General features: G+C 53.9%; 1 protein-coding gene across 2 annotated transcripts in view; it reads left to right on the top strand.

Moving 5' to 3' along the window:
• vwa5b1 (von Willebrand factor A domain containing 5B1) overlaps nt 1–24,635 on the top strand; it is a 218,079-nt gene that overhangs the window by 157,242 nt on the left and 36,202 nt on the right. The window lies entirely within an intron of this gene.

Here is a 24,635-nt window from a genome sequence, read left to right as displayed (position 1 = left end):
GCGCATGCACAGGAACACGCCGGCCGGTCTGCGCATGCACAGGAACACGCCGGCCGGTCTGCGCATGCACAGGAACACGCCGGCCGGTCTGCGCATGCACAGGAATACACCGGCCGGTCTGCGCATGCACAGGAACACGCCGGCCGGTCTGCGTATGCGGCAACTGGCGCCAGCAACGTGGTGCCGGTTGGCACGGCGCCAACCCCTCCGGCACCGGCCTAGCCCCCGGAAGTGCGGAGGATTCCACACCTTCCGGTCGGCCCGACTCTCTTGGCGCCGGCATCGGGCCAGTCGGCCAGTTGCAGGAGAATCCTGCCCGTGATGTACCAAAGATCAGGGTCAAGACAAGAGAGATGGGAATTGATAAACAGAATGTGACAGGAAGGGACTGAGATGGCAAATCAAAGAGTAAATCAGCAGATAAGGCTCGATGCTGCAAAATAATAAAGGCCAAAACTTATGGCTGAATGCACGTAACATTTTAAACAAAACAATAGAAATGATTCAGTACAATCTGATAGCTATTACAGAGATACAGCTGCAGGAGGACAGAGACTGGGACCTGAATATTGACATTCAGGATGACAGGTGTTAGGATGACAGATATGACATAAATTCAGGAAACCAAGATGTAGAAGCAGTTTGTGTTGCGATGAGAAATTATAAAGGCAAAAAGTCACTTGTGGGAGAGGTGAAAGGCCCCTAATTGTAACTACACGGTAGGACCGAGTTTAAAAGAAGAAATAATGGGTGCTTGTCAGAAAGACAAGCGATAATCATAGGGGATTTTAATCTGCATAAAGATTGGAAAAATCAGATGGGCAAAGGTAGCGTAGGTGAGGAGTTCATAGAATGTTTTTAATAAGGACAGGAGGAGTCCACACCGGGTAAAATAAGAAACCATTTTATTTACACAAACGATATGTACATTTCCCGGTAAATCCCAACCGGGTTCCTGGTTGGCCGGTGTTTGATGGCCGTGTTTGATACGCTGGGTTAATTGAGAAACGCCGCCCCTAGCAGGGGGCACGGGGAAGACCAGCATCCCATCTCACCGGTTCCACGCGAGATATTACATTCCTCTCCACAAAGCCCCCCTCGACGAGTGATCAGGACGAGGAGGAGAAGCAGGCGAAGGACCTCGGAGTTTCTTCAACTCCAGTAAGTCATCATGGACCTGATGCACTGGGTCAGTCGGCACATTCCTGAGATTCCTGAGAATTAACATCTCACTGGCGACTATTCCAGTCACTGCATGCGGCCTGGTCCTCTATGAGAATAAAGATTTTCCCAGTCTTGTATCCATCAAAGCAGACATCTGTTCCTTGGGGCCTGTTTAACCGTCTGCACCGCTCTCTCTGCCACACCATTGGAAGCTGGGTGATACTGGGCAGTGCGCACATGGTGAATCCCATTGCTTTTCATGAGGATCCAGCGCTGGGCTCTGTAATTGGCTGCTTCTGAATTCTCTTTCAAGCACCGCCCAGAGACACAGATTGCTCATGCTGTTGCGTTAACTTCTCCTGCAGGTCTACTCCACGAACCCCGCTTAAGTCGGACAAAGTGATTGCTATCTTGAATTTCATGGACTTCTTGTCTGTCACTGCCTTGTGTGTTGGTGACTAGACGCGAACCGACCCTGCACGTGCCAAGGAGCGACATGTGGTGTTGTACGCTGAGCAGCAGTGACAACTACCAGCGCTGTTAAAGCTTTTTCCTCAACGTTCTGGGAGCTGACCGTGGAAGACGGTATCTCCTGTGGGGCAAGAAGGCCGTTGTCCCAGCGAAGGGCCAGGCTGTCGCATTAAAGGACTTTCACAACGGACATCTTGGAGTGCCCAAAATGAAGATGCCTCCTCTGAATCATCCAGATGTGGGGCCCAGCCTGGGGCTGCCGCCCATCCCGACCGGGGAACCTGGAGCAGCCATCCTGTTGCCGGCGGTCCACATGCGTGACTGGCTGGAATCGGCGAGTTTGGTGACGTGCCATCCCAGCAGTTGGTCCAGGCCACAGGGATACCATGTGAGGGACAACTCTCCAAAACATTCACCTCATCCCTTGCCTCTCTTGGATTCCGCATTCCGCACTTTCTTGGGAAAGGGAGACCTGCAGCATCTGCTGAAAAGTCAGGGACATTTTGCACAGATTTATTTCTGAGTTTGCATATTATTAATACCGCAAACCAAACGATCACGGAGCGTATCGGACTAAACAGTTCCATACTCACAAAACTCCGCTATTCTCCGTAGCCGAGATACGAACTCAGTGACGGACTCCCCAGTGGATGTCTTTGCCATATTAACCCAATATGTCTGAACAATTATCTACAGAGTTGGGTTAAAATGTTGCACCAGAAATGTCAGGAGCTGGTTGAATGATTGTGCATCTGGCATCGCCAGTTAGGTGAGAGTCCAGATCACCCAACACCCCCACCCCACACCACTGACCTCCGCACGCCCCCGCCACACTCAGCACATCTTCTCCACCCAACCCAACCCATCCCTCAGACCCTTCAGATAGAGGACCACGGCAGTGACGGCGGTGAACAGGGGAGGAATTCTCCCCTACCTGGTGGGGCGGGGGGTCCCGGCGAAGCAGAGTAGCGCCAACCACTCCAGCGTTGGGCCTCCCCAAAGGTGCGGAATTCTCTGCACCTTTAGGGGCTAGGCCCACGCCGGAGTGGCTCCCGCTCCGCTGGCCGGCGTGAACGGCCTTTGGCACCATGCCGGCCGGCATCGGGGCTGGCCGAAAGGCCTTCGCCGGTCGGTGTGAGTCCGCGCATGCTTGAGTATGTATGCTTGAGTTTCCTCCGGGAGCTCCGGTTTCCTCCCACAAGTCCTGAAAGATGTGCTGTTAGGCAATTTGGACATTCTGAATTCTCCCTCAGTGTACCCGAACAGGCGCCGGAATGTGGTGACTAGGGGCTTTTCACAGTAACTGCATTGAAGCCTACTCGTGACAATAAGCCATTTTCATTTCATTTCATTTTCATAAGATCCCCCTGCATCCTTCTAAACTCCAACGAGTACAGTTCCAGTCTACTCAACCTCTCCTCGTAATCCAACCCCTTCAGCTCTGGGATTAACCTAGTGAATCTCCTCTGCACACCCTCCAGCGCCAGTATGTCCTTTCTCAGGTAAGAAGACCAAAACTGAACACAATACTCCAGGTGTGGCCTCACTAACACCTTATACAATTGCAGCATAACCTCCCTAATCTTAAACTCCATCCCTCTAGCAATGAAGGACAGAATTCCATTTGCCTTCTTAATCACCTGTTGCACCTGTAAACCAACTTTCTGTGACTCATGCACTAGCACACCCAAGTCTCTCTGCACAGCGGCATGCTTTAATATTTTATCGTTTAAATAATAATCCCGTTGGCTGTTATTCCTACCAAAATGGATAACCTCACATTTGTCAACATTGTATTCCATCTGCCAGACCCGAGCCCATTCACTTAACCTATCCAAATCCCTCTGCAGACTTCCAGTATCCTCTGCACTTTTCGCTTTACCACTCATCTTAGTGTCATCTGCAAACTTGGACACATTGCCCTTGGTCCCCAACTCCAAATCATCTATGTAAAACAGAGGATGATGGCAGACGGCTGCTTCAGTGACTGGAAGCCAGTGTCCAGTGGGATACCACAGGGATCTGTGCTGGGCCCTCTGTTGTTTGTCATTTATATAAATGACATAGATGACTATGTGGGGGGTGGGATCAGTAAGTTTGCGGATGACACAAAGATTGGCCGAGTGGTTAACAGTGAGGTTGAGTGGCTTGGGTTACAGGGAGATATCAACGGGATGGTCAAATGGGCGGAAAAGTGGCTGATGGAACTTAACCCTGAAAAGTGTGAGGTGATACACTTTGAAAGAGGCAATTTGACAAGAAGTATTCAATGAATTGCAAGACACTGATGTGATCTCTGAAGGTGGAAGGGAAGGTTAATAAGGTGGTGAAAATGGCATTTGGGATTTGAGGAAAAATATTTTTACCCAGAGGATGGTGAGGGTCTGGAACACACTGCCTGGGAGGGTGGTAGAGGCGGGGGAGGGTCTGCAACGCGCTGCCTGGGAAGGTGGTAGAGGCGGGTTGCCTCACATCCTTTAAAAAGTACCTGGATGAGCACTTTGCACAGCATAACATTCAAGGCTATGGGCCAAGCGCTGGTGAACGGGATTAGGATTTGCAGATGTTGTTTTTGTGGTGGTATGATTTGCATAGCTGCCTGCCATTGGTGCAGAACACCGGCTTACCATTGGCCCTGGTCGGTCATGTGCCTCTCGACCGGTTGGTTGAGACCAGTCATGTGACGGCTCCCCGATTGGTCGAGAGGCTGAGTTAACCCCGTCTCTAGGGCGGGGTATAAATACCCAGTACTCCCGGCGGTCGTCCTTCTACTGTAATCGACCGCAGGGCTTAACATCTAGCTGATTAAAGCCATACTTTTGTTCAGCAACTCGTCTCGCGTTCAATTGATGGTACATCAATTTAGTCTACTAGAAATTTGAAGATGGAGCTCCGGATCAAGCCCGACTGCCTCCGCATCAGCCCGCAAACTCAGAACGCATGGGCAATCTTCAAGCATTGGCTGGCGTGTTTCGATAGCTACCTGGCGTCCGCAAGCAGCCCCCCCACCATGGCACAGAAGCTTCATATTCTCCATTACAGCGTGGGCATGGCGGCCTACGCGATGATTACGGAGGAAAAAGATTACGACGCGGCCATGGATACGCTAAAAAGACAATTTCTTAAGCCGGTAAACCGAGTGTTCGCCCGACATCTGCTGGCTACCAGACAGCAGCTCCCCGGTGAGTCCTTAGATGATTTTTACCAGGCCCTCGCTGTCCTGGGGAGGAATTGCACCTGCCTCCAGGTTTCAGCCACTGAGGACATGGAACTTTTGATTAGAGATGCTGACGTGGCTGGGATGCAGTCCGCCGCTATCCGCCAGCGGATGCTGGAGAAAGACGACCTCAGCCTAACTGAGGCACGGACTCTCTCCACCTCCCTGGAGGTCGCCGACTTAAACGCCCGCGCCTATGCCCCCAGCCGCGCTGCAGCGCCCTGGGCCTCCTGGCACGCTTCCCCACCGCCATCCGCCGCTCCCGACCCCCCTCAGGCCTGCGCCGCGGGATGCCCCGACAAGTCCGCGGGGCCCCGCTGCTATTTCTGTGGGTTCGCCAAACACCCCCGCCCGCGCTGCCCGGCCCGTTCCGCCCTCTGTAAGAGCTGCGGGAAGAAGGGCCATTTTCCGTCGGTCTGCCAGTCCAAATCGGTCGCTGCTGTGCCGCGCAACGACCAGGGATCTCCTCCTCCGGGCCCTTCCGGGCCCTCCCAGCGCACCGCGCCAATCTCTCCCCCCCCGCGCCCCCGGGCCCCTGCGCCCGGCCTGCGCGCCTCTCTGCCCCCGCTCTCAGCCGCTCCGATAGGCCCGCCGGCACCGCTAACCCCGCCCCCAGCAACCACGAGGGCCCTGCGGGCACCGCCATCTTGGGCCCCGACTCCACGTGCGGGTCCTGGGCGCCGCCATCTTGGACCCCGGATGCCACGTGCGGGTCCTGGGCGCCGCCATCCTGGACTGGCACACAAGGTCCTGCCAGCACCCACTCGGCCGACGCCGACGATGACTATGGATCTTCTCCACGGCTCGCGGCCATTCAGCTCGACGCAAATCCACCTCAACGGCCACGAGACGGGCTGCCTGCTGGACTCCGGGAGCACGGAAAGCTTCGTACACCCTGACACGGTAAGACGCTGCGCGCTCCCTGTCCACCCTGTAAAACACAAAATCGGGTTAGCCTCAGGTTCGCACTCCGTCCGCATCACCGGCTGCTGCATCGCGGACCTCACGGTCCAGGGGAAGGTTTTTTAAAAATTATAAACTCCCTATCCTCCCCGACCTTTGCGCACCGGCACTCCTAGGACTGGACTTCCAGTGCAACCTGCAGAACTTGACCTTCCAATTCGGCGGCCCTATACCCCCACCTCACTGTCTGCAGCCTCGCGTCCCTCAAAGTGGACCCCCCCCTCCTTGTTTGCTAATCTCACCCCCGATTGCAAACCCGTCGCGACACGGAGCAGACGGTACAGCGCCCAGGACCGGACCTTCATCAGGTCCGAGGTCCAGAGGTTGGTGAAGGAAGGGGTCATCGAGGCCAGCAACAGCCCCTGGCGAGCCCAAGTGCTGGTGGTCCGGACTGCGGAGAAAAACCGGATGGTCATCGATTATAGCCAGACCATCAACCGGTTTATGCAATTCGACGCGTATCCTCTCCCCCGTATTTCCGCCATGGTAAACGAGATTGCGAAATACAAAGTCTTCTCCACTGTGGACCTCAAGTCCACTTATCACCAGCTCCCCCTCCGCGCGAGTGACCGACTGTACACTGCGTTCGAGGCTGATGGGCGCCTCTACCACTTCCTTAGGGTTCCATTCGGTGTAACATATGGGGTCTCAGTCTTCCAATGGGAGATGGACCGAATGGTCAACAAATACGGATTACGGGCTACCTTCCCGTACCTCGATAATGTCACCATCTGCGGCCACGATCAGCAGGACCATGACACCAACCTCCAGAAAGTCCTCCAAACCGCAAAACTCCTTAACCTCACATACAATAAGGATAAGTGCGTGTTTAGCACCGACTGTCTAGCCATCCTCGGCTACGTAGTGCGTAACGGAGTGATAGGCCCCGACCCCAAACGCATGCGCCCCCTGATGGAACTCCCTCTCCCCAATACCCCCAAATCCCTCAAACGCTGCCTGGGTTTCTTCGCTTACTACGCCCAATGGGTTCCCAACTACGCTGACAAGGCCCATCCCCTCATTCAAACCCCGACCTTCCCGCCGTCGTCAGAGGCCTGCCAGGCCTTTAGCCGCATCAAAGCGGACATCGCAAAGGCCACGATGCGCGCCATCGACGAGTCCCTCCCCTTCCAGGTCGAGAGCGACGCATCAGAAGTAGCTCTGGCGGCCACCCTGAACCAAGCGGGCAGACCCGTGGCCTTCTTCTCCAGAACCCTCCAGGCTTCCGAACTCCGCCACTCCTCTGTGGAAAAGGAAGCCCAGGCCATAGTCGAAGCCGTACGACATTGGAGGCACTATTTGGCCGGCAGGAGGTTTACCCTCCTCACAGACCAACGGTCAGTAACCTTCATGTTCGATAATGCACAGAGGGGCAAGATTAAGAACGACAAGACCTTACGGTGGCAGATCGAATTGTCCACGTACAACTACGATATCTTGTATCGTCCTGGGAAGCTCAATGAGCCTCCTGATGCCCTGTCCCGCGGTACCTGCGCCAGCGCGCAGATAGACCGCCTCCGCTCCCTCCACGCTGACCTCTGCCATCCAGGGGTGACCTGTTTCTATCATTTCATAAAGTCTCGCAACCTGCCCTACTCCATCGCGGAAGTCAGGACAGTAACCCGTGACTGCCACATCTGCGCAGAGTGCAAACCGCACTTCTACCGCCCCGAGCGCGCGCATCTGATCAAAGCATCCCGCCCCTTCGAACGTCTCGGCATTGACTTCAAGGGGCCCCTTCCCTCTAACAACCGCAACATTTACTTCCTGGCGGTAATCGACGAATCCTCCCGCTTGCCCTTCGCCATTCCCTGCCCCGACATGACCACATCGACCGTCATTAAGGCCATCCTCTCCATCTTCTCCCTGTTCGGCTACCCCGCATACATACACAGCGATCGGGGGTCCTCATTTATGAGCGACGAGCTGCGTCAATTCCTGCTCAGCAGGGGCATTGCCTCTAGCAGGACGACCAGCTATAACCCCCGGGGTAACGGACAGGTCGAGCGGGAGAATGGTACCATCTGGAAGACCATCCTACTGGCCCTCCGGTCCAGAGATCTCCCTATTTCCCAATGGCAAGAGGTTATCCCCGATGCCCTACATTCTATCCGCTCACTCCTCTGTACCGCAACTAATCAGACACCTCATGAACGTCTTCTTGTTTTCCCCAGGAAGTTGTCCTCCGGATCCCCTCTCCCGACGTGGCTGGCCGCCCCCGGACCCATCTTGCTCCGGAAGCATATGCGGGTGCATAAGTCCGACCCGTTGGTGGGACAAGTCCAGTTACTCCACGCTAACCCGCAGTATGCGTACGTGGAGTACCCCGACGGTCAGCAGGACACGGTCTCCCTCCGGGACCTGGCACCCGCCGGCATGCGGCATTCCCCCCCTTCACCACAGACCCTCCCCCTGCCCCTTTTCCCCCAGCCCCCCACCCAGGCCACCCCTTCCCCATCCATGGCGTCTCCACCACCAGCCCAGGGTACGGAAACAGTTCAAGGACCATCGCTCCCGGAGTCCAGGACATCAGCTGAACCACCACCATCGGCTGAACCAGCGTCACCAACTCCCCTGCGGCGGTCTGCCAGGACGTCACGGGCAACGAAGAGGCTGATCGAGTCCATTTAACTTCAACACCACCATGGACCTTGTATGGACACTATGTACTGTTGCTAAATGTCTGGGCCAGTGGGAAGCCAAGGATACATTTTTTTTTCTCTCCTTACTACTCATACCACCAGTTCTCCCCCCCCCCCCCCCCCCCAGCTCTCGTTGACACCCCCTCCTCCCCCCGGCTTATTTCTCCGCAAGGGGTGAATGTGGTGGTATGATTAGCATAGCTGCCTGCCATTGGTGCAGAACACCAGCTTACCATTGGCCCTGGTCGGTCATGTGCCTCTCGACCGGTTGGTTGAGACCAGTCACGTGACGGATCCCCGATTGGTCGAGAGGCTGAGTTAACCCCGCCTCCAGGGCGGGGTATAAATACCCAGTACTCCCGGCGGTCGTCCTTCTACTGTAATCGACCGCAGGGCTAACATCTAGCTGATTAAAGCCATACTTTTGTTCAGCAACTCGTCTCGCGTTCAATTGATGGTACATCAATTTTTATGCGTTGGTGCAGGCTCGTTGGGCTTAAAGTCCTTTTCTGCTCTGTGTGATTCTGTGAGCCTTTATTTATGATCAATTGGAAAGTTCAAATGCTAGGATCAGTTAAAACAGCAGAAAAATAACCAGAGATTGGACTTCCTTCCAGAGTTTCAATTTACTCCCCGTTGTTAGGTTGCATCACAAAAATATCAGACATGCAGCCAGGGTAAAATATTCAGGGAAGAACAGCATACCAGCCATTTATTTCTGGCCTCTAGCGTTCACATCTTCTTTTAAAAAACAGGGCAACACGGTGACGCAGTGGTTAGCACTGCTGCCTCACGGTGCCGAGGTCCCAGGTTCGATCCCAGCTCTGGGTCACTGTCCGTGTGGAGTTTGCACATTCTCCCCGTATCTGCGTGGGTTTCATCCCCACAACCCAAAGATGTGCAGGGTAAGCGGATTGGCCACGCTAAATTGCCCCTTCATTGGCAAAAAATAAATTGGGCACTCTAAATTTTAAAAAAATCTAAGTTCCAGTTTGCGAGCCTAGACAATGATTTGTTTTGTTTGTCTTTTTAAAAATAAATTTAGAGTAGCCAATTCATATCTTCCAATTAAGGGGCAATTTAGCGTGGCCAATCCACCTACCCTGCACATCTTTGGGTTGTGGGGGTGAAACCCACGCAGACACGGGGAGAATGTGCAAACTCTGCACGGACAGTGACCCAGAGCCGGGATCGTACCCGGGTCCTCAGCACCGCAGTCCCAGTGCTAAACACTGCACCACATGCCGCCCTGAGCCAAGACAATGTTGATGGCTTTTCTCACAGCACAAAAAGGTTTCCAATTCCATAGAGAAGGTTGGAATCTGCTCTTTCTGTTCCTTCTGTTGCTGTGGACTGCTTTGTGTCAGTGTCTGCGTTTATTCAAAACCCTGGGTAATTTGAAACATGCACACAGGTTTCCCGACACTAGATGGAGTGCATCAACACTTTCAGAATTCCTCCCCAATCCTGGAATTGCCTTTGACTGAGTTCTTTGTCTCCTATCCTTACTGCAATTCCAAGCATGATTTTGATCAGACAATTTTAATGTTACAACACAAAACCTGGACAATGCAGTTAGTTGGAAACTTGCCAAAAGTTTCAGGCACCAGATTTGGGACACAAAGAAATGCCAAAAGACTCCAGGACTCATTTTAATTGAATTTACCTGATGGGTTTTTTGGTGATCAATAATCCCCTTCATTTCAAAGATTTGTTAGGAATGTAACCTCATTAAAAGGTCTTCAGGACAGTACTGAGAGAGCATTGCAGTCCAGAATGGCCAGTACTGAGGGAGTGCCGCACTGTCAGAGGGTCAGTACTGAGGGAGTGCCGCACTGTCAGAGGGTCAGTACTGAGGGAGTGCCGCACTGTCAGAGGGTCAGTACTGAGGGAGTGCTGCACTGTCAGAGGGTCAGTACTGAGGGAGTGCTGCACTGTCAGAGTGTCAGTACTGAGGGAGTGCCGCACTGTCAGAGGGTCAGTACTGAGGGAGTGCCGCACTGTCAGAGGGTCAGTACTGAGGGAGTGCTGCACTGTCAGAGGGTCAGTACTGAGGGAGTGCTGCACTGTCAGAGGGTCAGTACTGAGGGAGTGCTGCACTGTCAGAGGGTCAGTACTGAGGGAATGCCGCACTGTCAGAGGGTCAGTACTGAGGGAGTGCTGCACTGTCAGAGGGTCAGTACTGAGGGAGTGCCGCACTGTCAGAGGGTCAGTACTGAGGGAGTGCCGCACTGTCAGAGGGTCAGTACTGAGGGAGTGCTGCACTGTCAGAGGGTCAATACTGAGGGAGTGCCGCACTGTCAGAGGGTCAGTACTGAGGGAGTGCTGCACTGTCAGAGGGTCAGTACTGAGGGAGTGCTGCACTGTCAGAGGGTCAGTACTGAGGGAGTGCTGCACTGTCAGAGGGTCAGTACTGAGGGAGTGCTGCACTGTCAGAGGGTCAGTACTGAGGGAGTGCTGCACTGTCAGAGGGTCAATACTGAGGGAGTGCCGCACTGTCAGAGGGTCAGTACTGAGGGAGTGCTGCACTGTCAGAGGGTCAGTACTGAGGGAGCGCCGCACTGTCAGAGGGTCAGTACTGAGGGAGTCCCGCACTGTCAGAGGGTCAGTACTGAGGGAGTGCCGCACTGTCAGAGGGTCAGTACTGAGGGAGTGCCGCACTGTCAGAGGGTCAGTACTGAGGGAATGCTGCACTGTCAGAGGGTCAGTACTGAGGGAGTGCTGCACTGTCAGAGGGTCAGTACTGAGGGAGTGCCGCACTGTCAGAGGGTCAGTACTGAGGGAGTGCTGCACTGTCAGAGGGTCAGTACTGAGGGAGTGCTGCACGGTCAGAGGGTCAGTACTGAGGGAGTGCTGCACTGTCAGTGGGTCAGTACTGAGGGAGTGCTGCACTGTCACAGGGTCAGTACTGAGGGAGTGCTGCACTGTCAGAGGGTCAGTACTGAGGGAGTGCCGCACTGTCAGAGGGTCAGTACTGAGGGAGTGCTGCACTGTCAGAGGGTCAGTACTGAGGGAGTGCTGCACTGTCAGAGGGTCAGTACTGAGGGAGTGCTGCACTGTCAGAGGGTCAGTACTGAGGGAGTGCTGCACTGTCAGAGGGTCAGTACTGAGCGAGCCCTGCATTGTCAGAGGGTCAGTACTGAGGAAGTGCTGCCCTGTCAGAGCGACAGTACTGAGGGAGTGCTGCACTGTCAGAGGGTCAGTACTGAGGGAGCGCCGCACTGTCAGAGGGTCAGTCCTGAGGGAGTGCCGCACTGTCAGAGGGTCAGTACTGAGGGAGCGCCGCACTGTCAGAGGGTCAGTACTGAGGGAGTGCCACACTGTCAGAGGGTCAGTACTGAGGGAGTGCCACACTGTCAGAGGGTCAGTACTGAGGGAGTGCTGCACTGTCAGAGGGTCAGTACCGAGGGAGTGCTGCACTGTCAGAGGGTCAGTACTGAGGGAGTGCCGCACTGTCAGAGGGTCAGTACTGAGGGAGTGCTGCACTGTCAGAGGGTCAGTACCGAGAGAGTGCTGCACTGTCAGAGGGTCAGTACTGAGGGAGTGCCACACTGTCAGAGGGTCAGTACTGAGGGAGTGCTGCCCTGTCAGAGGGTCAGTACTGAGGGAGTGCCGCACTGTCAGAGGGTCAGTACTGAGGGAGCGCCGCACTGTCAGAGGGTCAGTACTGAGGGAGTGCTGCACTGTGGGAGGGTCAGTACTGAGGGAGTGCTGCACTGTCAGAGGGTCAGTACTGAGGGAGTGCTGCACTGTCAGAGGGTCAGTACTGAGGGAGTGCCGCACTGTCAGAGGGTCAGTACTGAGGGAGTGCCGCACTGTCAGAGGGTCAGTACTGAGGGAGTGCCGCACTGTCAGAGGGTCAGTACTGGGGGAGTTCTGCACTGTCAGAGGGTCAGTACTGAGGGAGTGCCGCACTGTCAGTGGGTCAGTGCTGAGGGAGTGCTGCACTGTCAGAGGGTCAGTACTGAGGGAGTGCCGCACTGTCAGAGGTTCAGTACTGAGGGAGCGCCGCACTGTCAGTGGGTCAGTGCTGAGGGAGCGCTGCACTGTCAGAGGGTCAGTACTGAGGGAGCGCCGCACTGTCAGTGGGTCAGTACTGAGGGAGTGCCGCACTGTCAGAGGGTCAGTACTGAGGGAGTGCTGCCCTGTCAGAGGGAGAGTACTGAGGGAGTGCTGCACTGTCAGAGGGTCAGTACCGAGGGAGTGCTGCACTATCAGAGGGTCAGTACTGAGGGAGTGCCGCACTGTCAGAGGGTCAGTACTGAGGGAGTGCCGCACTGTCAGAGGGTCAGTACTGAGGGAGTGCCGCACTGTCAGAGGGTCAGTACTGGGGGAGTTCTGCACTGTCAGAGGGTCAGTACTGAGGGAGTGCCGCACTGTCAGTGGGTCAGTACTGAGGGAGTGCCGCACTGTCAGTGGGTCAGTACTGAGGGAGTGCCGCACTGTCAGAGGGTCAGTGCTGAGGGAGTGCTGCACTGTCAGAGGGTCAGTACTGAGGGAGTGCTGCACTGTCAGAGGTTCAGTACTGAGGGAGCGCCGCACTGTCAGTGGGTCAGTGCTGAGGGAGTGCTGCACTGTCAGAGGGTCAGTACTGAGGGAGTGCCGCACTGTCAGAGGGTCAGTACTGAGGGAGCGCCGCACTGTCAGAGGGTCAGTACTGAGGGAGTGCTGCACCGTCAGAGGGTCAGTACTGAGGGAGTGCTGCACTGTCAGAGGGTCAGTACTGAGGGAGTGCTGCACTGTCAGTGGGTCAGTGCTGAGGGAGCATTGCAGTCCAGGAGGATGAATGTCTTCGACAAATACAGACTGATCTAATTTCACTGTATTGCGAGTAGCTGCTTGTTTGAATCCATCCCAATCTGAAACTAAACTGTTTAAACTGCAGAAACTGCTTCAGCTCTGGCTCCTCCCATTTACTACATCATCTCACTGAGCTCAACACAATGGGCTGGATTCCCCAAAAATGGGGCTATGTCCCCATTATGCCGGCGTAATAACACTGACCATTCATTCCAGACTTCCTGAAAAAATATAGAGCAATTCACTTACCTGCAGTGGGCTGGCAGGGACCCGGGGAGCTTCACGCAGCTTTGACTGCGTATACGGACCCCCGCACTTCCGGTTCCGAGTACCCGCATGTGCAGACAGCGGCCTCAAGCGGCCGCACCGAACTCGATGGCGTCTCGAACCAGGACCAAGAAACAACGTCCCACTGATCTGCCCCGCGCCGCATCATCTGACCCACCTGATCGCTCCCCTGGCCACCCATCAGCCCCCCCCCCCCCCCAGTGATGGATCCCCCCGCGCCCCGCCAGGGCGGCCGCGGACTGAGACCCGACTAGCCAGACCTGATTGGAACCACGCCGTCGGGAACTCGGCCAGTCGGGACCGGAGTATCACTGGGAGGGCCTCTGGAAATGGCTTCCCAGCCGCTCCGGGGACCGGAGAATCGCGGGAACGGCACTGGGCCCGATTCGGGCGTAAATGCCGATTCCCTGCGTTTGGGGTGGGACTGCGGAGAATCCAACCCAATGTCCCGAATTATCTACTCGGCCGGAATCCAGACAGTTTCCGAGGGAAAACGTTGCTCATTGAGAATCTCATGGCAAAGCCCCTTAATTGGCTAATTGGCCGGGAGGCAGGTCTGCTGACCAATCGAAGATGGTGGGGGGGCTGCTGGAGGGCCAATCAAAGGCCTTTTATGTGAAGGAAGCAGCAGATTGGGGAAGGTAAGAGACAGGATTGCTCAGGATGGAGCAACACTTTCTGAAACTGTTTTAAGTCTTAAATTTAAAAATAGGGTTTGTGCTGCTGGGAACTCTTTACAGGGCGGCTGTCACCCAGGCAGGGAGGGTCTCCAGACCTCTCCTGGTCCCTGCAAAGTCCCGTTCTTTAAATCTCACTCATTTAGCCTCTTCATGAGCCAGACTGGCTGCCTCCTGTCTGGGCCACTCACCCTCCTCCCCATCCCCCTGAATGGGCCACTCGCCCCCCCCCCCCCCCCCCCCACCCATCCTTCCCTCCCCATCCCCCTGTCTGGGCTACTCGCCCCCCACCCCCCCCCCTCCCTATCCACCTGTCTGGGCCACTCGCCCTCCTCCCCATCCCCCCCTCCCCATCCCCCTGTCTGGGCCACTCGCCCTCCCTCTCCCCATCCCCCTGAATGGGCCACTCCCCCCCCCCCCTCCACCCATCCCCCCCTCCCTATCCACCTGTCTGGGCCACTCGCCTCACCCCTACCCATCCCCCCCTCTCTATCCACCTGTCTGGGCCACTCGCCTCACCCCTACCCATCCCCCCCTCTCTATCCACCTGTCTGGGCCACTCGCCCTCCTCCCCATCCCCCTGAATGAGCCACTCGCTCCCCCCCGCGACCCATCCCCCCCTCCCCATCCCCCTGAATGGGCCACTCACCCTCCTCCCCATCCTCCCCTCCCCATCCCCCTGCCTGGGCCACTCGCCCTCTTCCTCCCCATCCCTCCGTCTGGGCCACTCGCCCTCCGCCCCATCCTCCTGTCTGGGCCACTCGCCCTCCGCCCCATCCCCCTGTCTGGGCCACTCGCCCTCCGCCCCATCCTCCGGTCTGGGCCACTCGCTCTCCTCCTCCCCATCCCTCCGTCTGGGCCACTCTCCCTCCGCCCCATCCCTCTGTCTGGGCCACTCGCCCTCCTCTTCCCCATCCCTCTGTCTGGGCCACTCGCCCTCCTCCCCATCCTCCCCTCCCCATCCCTCTGTCTGGGCCACTCGCCCTCCTCCTCCCCATCCCTCCGTCTGGGCCACCCTCCCTCCTCCCCATCCCCCTGAATGGGCCACTCGCCCTCCTCCCCATCCTCCCCTCCCCATCCCCCTGCCTGGGCCACTCGCCCTCTTCCTCCCCATTTCCCCCCTCCCCAACACCCCCCCATTTCCCACCTCTGCAGAATAGCCCAGAGCTGTGATTGGAGTTGGGGAACCAGCACTCTGCCCTGTGAGGCCCATTTTAGCTCCTCCCTAGCTCCAGGCCCCATTCCTCCTATCAGCCTTGTGCTCGCTGATCTAGATTGGCTCCTCTTCAAGCAACACCTTGATTTTAAAATTCTCAGCCTTGTTTTCAAATCCCTCTGTGACCTTCCCCCTCTGCAAAAGCATTTTTATATTTAACAAGACATTTCTCAGGAGCATTATAAAACCTAGTATGACATCATGCCAAAATAAGAAGATATTAAGTTAGAAAGCAAAAAACTAAGTTAAAGAGGTGAAGCTGTTCTTCCTCAAACTGCCTTCCTGCTGTATGCTCAGAATTTATCACAAAGGGTCTTGTATGGTTGAACATTAGCTGTTTATTAATAATGTGTAACTATGTACATATACACAAGACAGAGCTGAAGAAATGTGTTAAACCCATGCTTGCTTCTACACAGGTCTCTAACTAACTCTAGTCTCACATCATGTATCTCTTTACATCACATTGTGGTCAGTATCATTTCCCAGTCTTGCTTTAACCTGGCTTTGCCCAATACCATTCTACTACATTCCTGACCTCTCCCCATACCTCCCTGATCCCTCCGCATTCCTTCACCTCCTCAACCTCATCGTGTTTGTATTAGACTTAAGGTTCAAGTCAAGGTCATGTTCAGATTAGTGTTAGGATTAAATTTAGAATTAGTGATATGATTCCCTGTGATATTGGGATAAGAGTTAATGTCAGATTTAAGGTAGATTTTAGGGTTAGTTTGAGGGTTATGTTTTGCTTGAGATTTAGTTTTAGGATTTGTCTAAGGCTTAGTTTTTAACGTTAGGGGTAAGTTTATATTTAAGATTTGGTTTAATATCAAGGTTTGGTATAAATTTTAGATGAGGGTTCTATCCCGTTGGTGTAAGGAGTTTATTTTAAAGGGAAAGTTGTAAACTGGGAGGGATTCTTTCGGGATATCCTCCACTCCACTTTCTAACTCAAATACTGAGTAAAACAGCTGTAAAAAGGCTGCGTCTAACTCAGCACGTTTCAATGGAATAGGAATTGTTTCTGGAAGAGTTGCAAATTTAATTCTCAAACTTCTATATGTGTTTCAAATTATTTGGGATGAAATTTTACACATAATGATGACAAATGAATAATGGTGTAGATTAATCAGTAAAACGTTGAAGTAATTTTATTTTAAAATATTGGAAATTTTGACTGAATTCATAATGATGCTGTTATCTTAAAAGTGACAAACTCTCATTATGTAAATGTGCATCGCCCTATAACTCAGTTGAAAGTATCCCTGGGACTAACTGCGTATAAATTGACAAACAATTCACAGAAAAACGGACTCTGTGAAATGTAAAACAATTTAAAATTGACCGGATTGCATCATTTGGAGTTCCTGTCACAGAACAAACTGGCAACATTCATGCCCCGACTTGGCAATAGTTCCATTTGGACTTTGACTTGGCCAGGTGTCTCCCTATGAACCTCTTGGCCAGGTGTCTCCCTATGAACCTCTTGGCCAGGTGTCTCCCTATGAATCCCTTGGCCAGGTGTCTCCCTATGAACCTCTTGGCCAGGTGTCTCCCCATGAACCTCTTGGCCAGGTGTCTCCCCATGAACCTCTTGGCCAGGTGTCTCCCCATGAACCTCTTGGCCAGGTGTCTCCCTATGAACCTCTTGGCCAGGTGTCTCCCTATGAATCCCTTGGCCAGGTGTCTCCCTATGAACCTCTTGGCCAGGTGTCTCCCCATGAACCTCTTGGCCAGGTGTCTCCCCATGAACCCCTTGGCCAGGTGTCTCCCCATGAACCTCTTGGCCAGGTGTCTCCCTATAAACCTCTTGGCCAGGTGTCTCCCTATGAACCTCTTGGCCAGGTGTCTCCCTATGAACCTCTTGGCCAGGTGTCTCCCTATGAATCCCTTGGCCAGGTGTCTCCCTATGAACCTCTTGGCCAGGTGTCTCCCCATGAACCTCTTGGCCAGGTGTCTCCCCATGAACCTCTTGGCCAGGTGTCTCCCCATGAACCTCTTGACCAGGTGTCTCCCTATGAACCTCTTGGCCAGGTGTCTCCCTATGAATCCCTTGGCCAGGTGTCTCCCTATGAACCTCTTGGCCAGGTGTCTCCCCATGAACCTCTTGGCCAGGTGTCTCCCCATGAACCCCTTGGCCAGGTGTCTCCCCATGAACCTCTTGGCCAGGTGTCTCCCTATAAACCTCTTGGCCAGGTGTCTCCCTATGAACCTCTTGGCCAGGTGTCTCCCTATGAATCCCTTGGCCAGGTGTCTCCCTATGAACCTCTTGGCCAGGTGTCTCCCTATGAACCTCTTGGCCAGGTGTCTCCCTATGAACCTCTTGGCCAGGTGTCTCCCTATGAACCTCTTGGCCAGGTGTCTCCCTATGAACCCCTTGGCCAGGTGTCTCCCTATGAACCCCTTGTCCAGGTGTCTCCCCATGAACCTCTTGGCCAGGTGTCTCCCCATGAACCTCTTGGCCAGGTGTCTCCCTATGAACCCCTTGGCCAGGTGTCTCCCTATGAACCCCTTGTCCAGGTGTCTCCCTATGAATCCCTTGGCCAGGTGTCTCCCTTTGAACCCCTTGGCCAGGTGTCTCCCTTTGAACCCCTTGGCCAGGTGTCTCCCTATGAACCTCTTGGCCAGGTGTCTCCCCATGAACCTCTTGGCCAGGTGTCTCCCTATGAATCCCTTGGCCAGGTGTCTCCCTTTGAACCCCTTGTCCAGGTGTCTCCCTATGAACCCCTTGGCCAGGTGTCTCCCCATGAACCCCTTGGCCAGGTGTCTCCCTCTGAACCTCTTGGCCAGGTGTCTCCCTATGAACCCCTTGTCCAGGTGTCTCCCTATGAACCTCTTGGCCAGGTGTCTCCCTATGAACCCCTTGTCCAGGTGTCTCCCTATGAACCTCTTGGCCAGGTGTCTCCCTATGAACCTCTTGGCCAGGTGTCTCCCTATGAACCTCTTGGCCAGGTGTCTCCCTATGAACCCCTTGGCCAGGTGTCTCCCTATGAACCTCTTGGCCAGGTGTCTCCCTATGAACCCCTTGTCCAGGTGTCTCCCTATGAACCTCTTGGCCAGGTGTCTCCCTATGAACCCCTTGTCCAGGTGTCTCCCTATGAACCTCTTGGCCAGGTGTCTCCCTATGAACCCCTTGTCCAGGTGTCTCCCTATGAACCCCTTGGCCAGGTGTCTCCCTATGAACCCCTTGGCCAGGTGTCTCCCTATGAACCCCTTGGCCAGGTGTCTCCCTATGAACCCCTTGGCCAGGTGTCTCCCTATGAACCCCTTGGCCAGGTGTCTCCCTATGAACCCCTTGGCCAGGTGTCTCCCTATGAACCTCTTGGCCAGGTGTCTCCCTATGAACCTCTTGGCCAGGTGTCTCCCTATGAACCTCTTGCCACTGCTGCTAACTTGAGGCACTTTCACCACATGAGCAAACAAAGCCTCTCCCCACCACTTGGTGAATGGTAATGTAGTGATAATGATGCTGGACTCCGAGGTCGCTAATATTGCTAAAATATAACTTCAAAATTAGTCTCAGCAATGGTGATTATAAAACTATTGGATTGTCATAAAAAGTCATCTTGTTCATTAATGTCTTTTGGGGAAGGGAGTCTGTCATTCTTACCCACATATGACTCCAGACCCATTAGCAAAGTGATTCACTCTTGGCTGTCTCCTCAAATTACCCAACAAGCTACTTCATTGTATTGAAGAAGATGGTTTACAAGCTCCTTCTCCAGGGCAATTAGGATCAGTAATAATTGCCGACTTTGCCAGCGGTACCTGCATTCTGTGAACAAACAAGAAGAAACTCGGTGACATGTACCACCAGAAAGAGATCCATGGACAACTTTTCTTGCTATCAGAGAGAGATCCGGCTCTTGGTTGGGAGGATGGCCAACCTGGATCAGCACTTGCTTGGAAGAAACTGCTGGGTGTCTTTGGAATGTGAGGTGTAGAGAGGAGGGTGACTGGACTATCGGAGGGTAACACCTCTGAAATGAAAGAAAGTCACTTATTGTCACGAGTAGACTTCAATGAAGTTACTGTGAAAAGCCCCTAGTCACCACATTCCGGCGCCTGTTCGGGAATCGAACCGTGCTGCTGGCCTGCTTTCAAAGCCAGCGATTTAGCCCAGTGTGCTAAACAGCCCCTGGACATATTACTGGAAATTTCATCACGAGTTCACCCCCTCCAGTTTTCCTGCTGAATTAAAAAAACATTTTTATGAACCGTCTCCAAAGTTTTGTGACTAATGAATGAAAGTGTTTAATCACATGGAAAACAGATCCAGTTATTTGAATGTATTGCTGGACTGGACAATCTCACAGGTGATTAATCATTAAGCCAGATGCCCAAACAGATATCCATAGGGGGAGGTTCATGTCTGTAGGAAAGAGAATAGTTGGAGCAATGTCTGAATTTTAGATTATTTTATAGTTCTGATAATTTCGATTTTTTAAATCAATGTTTATTGTTACAGATGGTGTTTTAATTGAATTAAGTCACATGTGACGTAAAAGCTACAGGACTTTACTTTGAGTAAATTAGATTTATGCATCTTTGAGAGGAGAGCATTCCTCATGGGTAAGTGCATATTTTGACCTGTTGAGTGCAGATGCAGAATGAAGCGGTCCATAAACCAGCAGCCAATAAGGAATTAAGAAATGTGACAAAGTAAATGATAGTCTGGCTGAAGATTGGCTACTCTTTTCTCATTGTCCTCCATTGGCAGCTTTGGAGAAATCCAATTAATGGACTTGCCTTATCATTACAGATCATATTAGCTGGTGATTTGAATGGACAATAATGTACAGTCTAAAGCTTCACTAATCTAATAATTCATACTATAATTATTATGCAAATCATTAAAGCCAAACAAATAAGCATCTCTGTTAGCGACAGCAATAAAAACAATCGATGTGACCACTAAATGGCACGGTGTCAAGATTTCTTAGACATTAATTTACTATTATACATTTCGAACACAATTTGAGCTCTCAAGGCCAGATTCCATCGACTGAGCTCATACCAGAACAAACAAAATTGAATTTAACAGTGTAGGATTATTCTTAACTTGTATTTTCCGTTGCGAGACTCGGCTGAATCTAAAAGTGGCAAAGTATTTCTTTCAACAGAAACTATCAGCTTGAAGCCACCAGTTTATCTGTTAGGTTTTCCTCAGGGCACAGTGCTCTTGGGGACTGATTATCTCAGTTGACCAGCTGAGTCGCACATGGTTTAGAAAATTACCAATAGAACAGGTTTGATTTGTATTGTGTCTGAGGTAGACTTGGGCCCTGCCCCAAGAGTGGAAGGTCAGACAACCCATCACGAATGAAAATGGTCAAGGAGAAGCACCAGCAGACAATAAGCCAATGATCTGTCTTTGGGCAGAGCACACATGGCTAGCTATCATGTTCTACTATCCATAAACTTCCAATTCTGCTGCCTATATTCTAATTTGTACCCAGTCCGAATTATCCAACACAATCTTGGTCACTGACATACATTTGTTCCTAGTTCAACCATGTCTCAATTTTAAAACTCTTGTACTTATTTTCAAATCCCTCCAAGGCCCCACCCCTCCCCCTCTACACTGTCCTCCAGCCATACAACCACTGCAGAAAAACAAAGTTCCTGTGAAAAGCCCCGTGTCGCCACATTCGGGTACACAGAGGGAGAATTCAGAATCGAAAGGGAAAATGCTGGAAAATCTCAGCAGATCAGGCAGCATCTGTAGGGAGAAAAAAGAGCGAACGTTTCGAGTCCGATGACTCTTTGTCAAAGCTCAGAATGTCCAATTCACCGAACAGTACGGGTGGGATTCTCCAACCCCCCCGTCGGGACGGAGAATCGCTGGGGGGCGGCGTGAATCCCACCCCGCTGCTCCGACACCGGCTGATGAATTCTCCGGCACCGTTTTTTTTGGCGGGGGCGGGGATCCCGTCGTGCCGGTCGGGGGCCACTGGCTGTGGCCCCCCCCGCGATTCTCTGGGCCTCAATGAGCCGAGCGGCCGCCCGTTTTTGGCCGGTCCCACCGACGTGAAATGCAGAAGGTCCATACCCGCGAGTCTTGGCTATGAGGGCGGTTAGCGGAGTCCTCGGAGGGCGCAGGGGGATCCAGCTCTGGGGAGGTGTGGGGGGGGGGGGGGGGGGGGCCCGCGGTGGCCTGGCCCGCGATCGGGGCCTGTGCCATGGGGGCACTTTTTCCCTCCGCGCCGCCCTCTGTAAAGCTCCGCCATGGCTGGCACGGTGAAGAAACCCCCTGCGCATGTGCCAGAACATGCTGGCATCCCGCGCATGCATCAGAACATGCTGGCATCCCGCGCATGCATCAGAACATGCTGGCATCCCGCGCATGCATCAGAACATGCTGGCATCCCTGCGCATGTGCCAGAACATGCTGGCATCCCTGCGCATGTGCCAGAACATGCTGGCATCCCTGCGCATGTGCCAGAACATGCTGGCATCCCTGCGCATGTGCCAGAACATGCTGGCATCCCTGCGCATGTGCCAGAACATGCTGGCATCCCGCGCATGCATCAGAACATGCTGGCATCCCGCGCATGCATCAGAACATGCTGGCATCCCGCGCATGCATCAGAACATGCTGGCATCCCGCGCATGCATCAGAACATGCTGGCATCCCTGCGCATGTGCCAGAACATGCTGGCATCCCTGCGTATGTGCCAGAACATGCTGGCATCACTGCGCATGTGCCAGAACATGCTGGCATCCCTGCGCATGCGCCAGAACATGCTGGCATCCCGCGCATGCGCCAGAACATGCTGGCATCCCGCGCATGTGCCAGAACATGCTGGCATCCCGCGCATGTGCCAGAACATGCTGGCATCCCGCGCATGCGCCAGAACATGCTGGCATCCCGCGCATGCGTCAGAACATGCTGGCATCCCGCGTATGCGCCAGAACATGCTGGCATCCCGCGCATGCATCAGAACATGCTGGCATCCCGCGCATGCGTCAGAACATGCTGGCATCCCGCGCATGCGCCAACTGGCCCACTGTGCCATTTGTGGTATGTGGTAGTCACCACTGATGTATATATTGTATATATAGGATGTCGATATAGGTGCTTTACGGTAAGGCTCCTGTACTACAAGTACGGGGGTAGATCCCTGCCTGCTGGCTCCGCCCAGTAGGTGGAGTATAAATATGTGTGCTCCACATACAGCAGCCATTTCGCCAGCTGCTGTAGGAGGCCACAAATCTCAGTGTAATAAAGCCTCGATTACATCCTACTCTCGTCTTTGCGTAATTGATAGTGCATCAATTTATTACACTGAGTTTTTCAGAGATGCACGTTCGCATCAAGCCGGATCGCCTGCAGCTGCATCCTCAAGCAGACAACGCCAAAAAGGACTTTGAACATTGGCTCGTCTGCGCCAGACGCAATCCCAGAGTCACAGAAGCTCCAGATTCTGTACACGCGGCTGAGCTCCAACGTCTTTCCCCTCGTCCAGGACGCGGCGACCTACGCAGAGGCCATGGCGCTACTGAAGGGAAACTACGCTCAGCGGACTAACAAAATCTACGCCAGCCACCTCCTCTCCACCCGGCGCCAACTTCCCGGTGAGTCGGTGGAAGATTTCTGGCGTGCCCTTCGCGCCCTAGTTAGAGACTGTGACTGTGAGGCCGTTTCGGCCACGGAACACTCGAATTTGCTGATGAGAGACACATTTGTTACGGGCATAGGATCTGACTACATCCGCCAGCGCCTCTGCGAAGGGGCCACGCTCGACCTCACGGCAACAAAATAACTAGCGCTCTGACTTACGGTCACAACACGCAACATTCAGGCCGATGCCCCCGATCGCGCGGCTCACCCCTCCGTGCATCATGGACTCCGCAGACGGCCGCCCCATTGTGGACCCCATCAGCGGACTGCCCATACACTGCGTTCGAAACAGACGGCCGCATTTACCACTTCCTTAGGGTTCCCTTCAATGTCACCAACTGTAGCAGACTGTATCAGTCTTGCAACGGGAGATGGACTGAATGATTGACCGGTACGGGCTGCGGGCCACCTTCCCGTACCTGGATAACGTCACCATCTGCGGCCACGACCAGCAGGACCATGACGCCAACCTTGCCAAATTTCTCCACACCGCCACTCTCCTCAACCTCACGTATAACAAGGAGAAGTGCGTGTTCAGCATGAACCGCTTAGCCATCCTCGGCTATGTGGTCCAGAATGGAGTTCTGGGGCCCGACCCCGATCGCATGCGGCCCCCCATGGAACTCCCCCTCCCCCACTGCCCCAAGGCCCTCAAACGGTGCCTGGGGTTCTTTTCGTATTACGCCCAGTGGGTCCCAAACTATGCGGACAAGAGCCGCCCACTCATTCAATCCACCCTTTTCCCCCTGACGGCCAAGGCTCACCAGGCCTTCAACTGTATCAAGGCCGCATTCGCTAAGGCCGCGATGCACGCGGTCGACGAGACGTTATCATTCCAAGTGGAGAGCAACGCATCAGACGTCGCTCTGGCCGCCACCTTCAACCAGGCAGGCAGGCCCGTGGCATTCTTTTCCCGCACCCTCCATGCCTCCGAAATTCAGCACTCCTCCGTTGAGAAGGAGGCCCAGGCTATCGTTGAAGCTGTGCGGCATTGGAGGCATTACCTGGGCGGCAGGAGATTCACTCTCCTCACTGACCAATGGTCGGTTGCCTTCATGTTTGACAACACACAGCGGGGCAAGATCAAAAACGATAAAATCTTGCAGTGGAGGATCAAGCTCTCCACCTACAACTACGAGATTTTGTATCGCCCCGGTAAGCTCATCGAGCCCCCCCCGATGCCCTATCCCGAGGTATATGTGCCAGCGCACAAGCGGACCGACTCCGGACCCTGCACGACAACCTCTGTCATCCAGGGGTCACCCGGTTATACCATTTCATCAAGGCCCGCTGCCCTACTCCATAGAGGAAGTCAGGGCAATCACCAGAGACTGCCAGGTCTGCGCGGAGTGTGAACCGCACTTCTACCGGCCAGACCGTGCGCGCCTGGTGAAGGCCTCCCGCCCCTTTGAACGCCTCAGCGTGGACTTCAAAGGGCCCCTCCCCTCCACCGACCGTAACACATACTTCCTCAGTGTGGTCGATGAATATTCTCGATTCCCCTTTGCCGTCCCATGCCCCAACATGATGTCTGCCACCGTCATCAAAGCCCTCAACACCATCGTCGCTCTGT

This window comes from Scyliorhinus canicula, chromosome 16, assembly GCF_902713615.1.
Source record: "Scyliorhinus canicula chromosome 16, sScyCan1.1, whole genome shotgun sequence".
Classification (NCBI taxonomy): Eukaryota; Metazoa; Chordata; class Chondrichthyes; order Carcharhiniformes; family Scyliorhinidae; genus Scyliorhinus; species Scyliorhinus canicula.
Note: the sequence above shows the minus strand (reverse complement) of the source record. Positions and strands in the feature narration are given on the sequence as shown.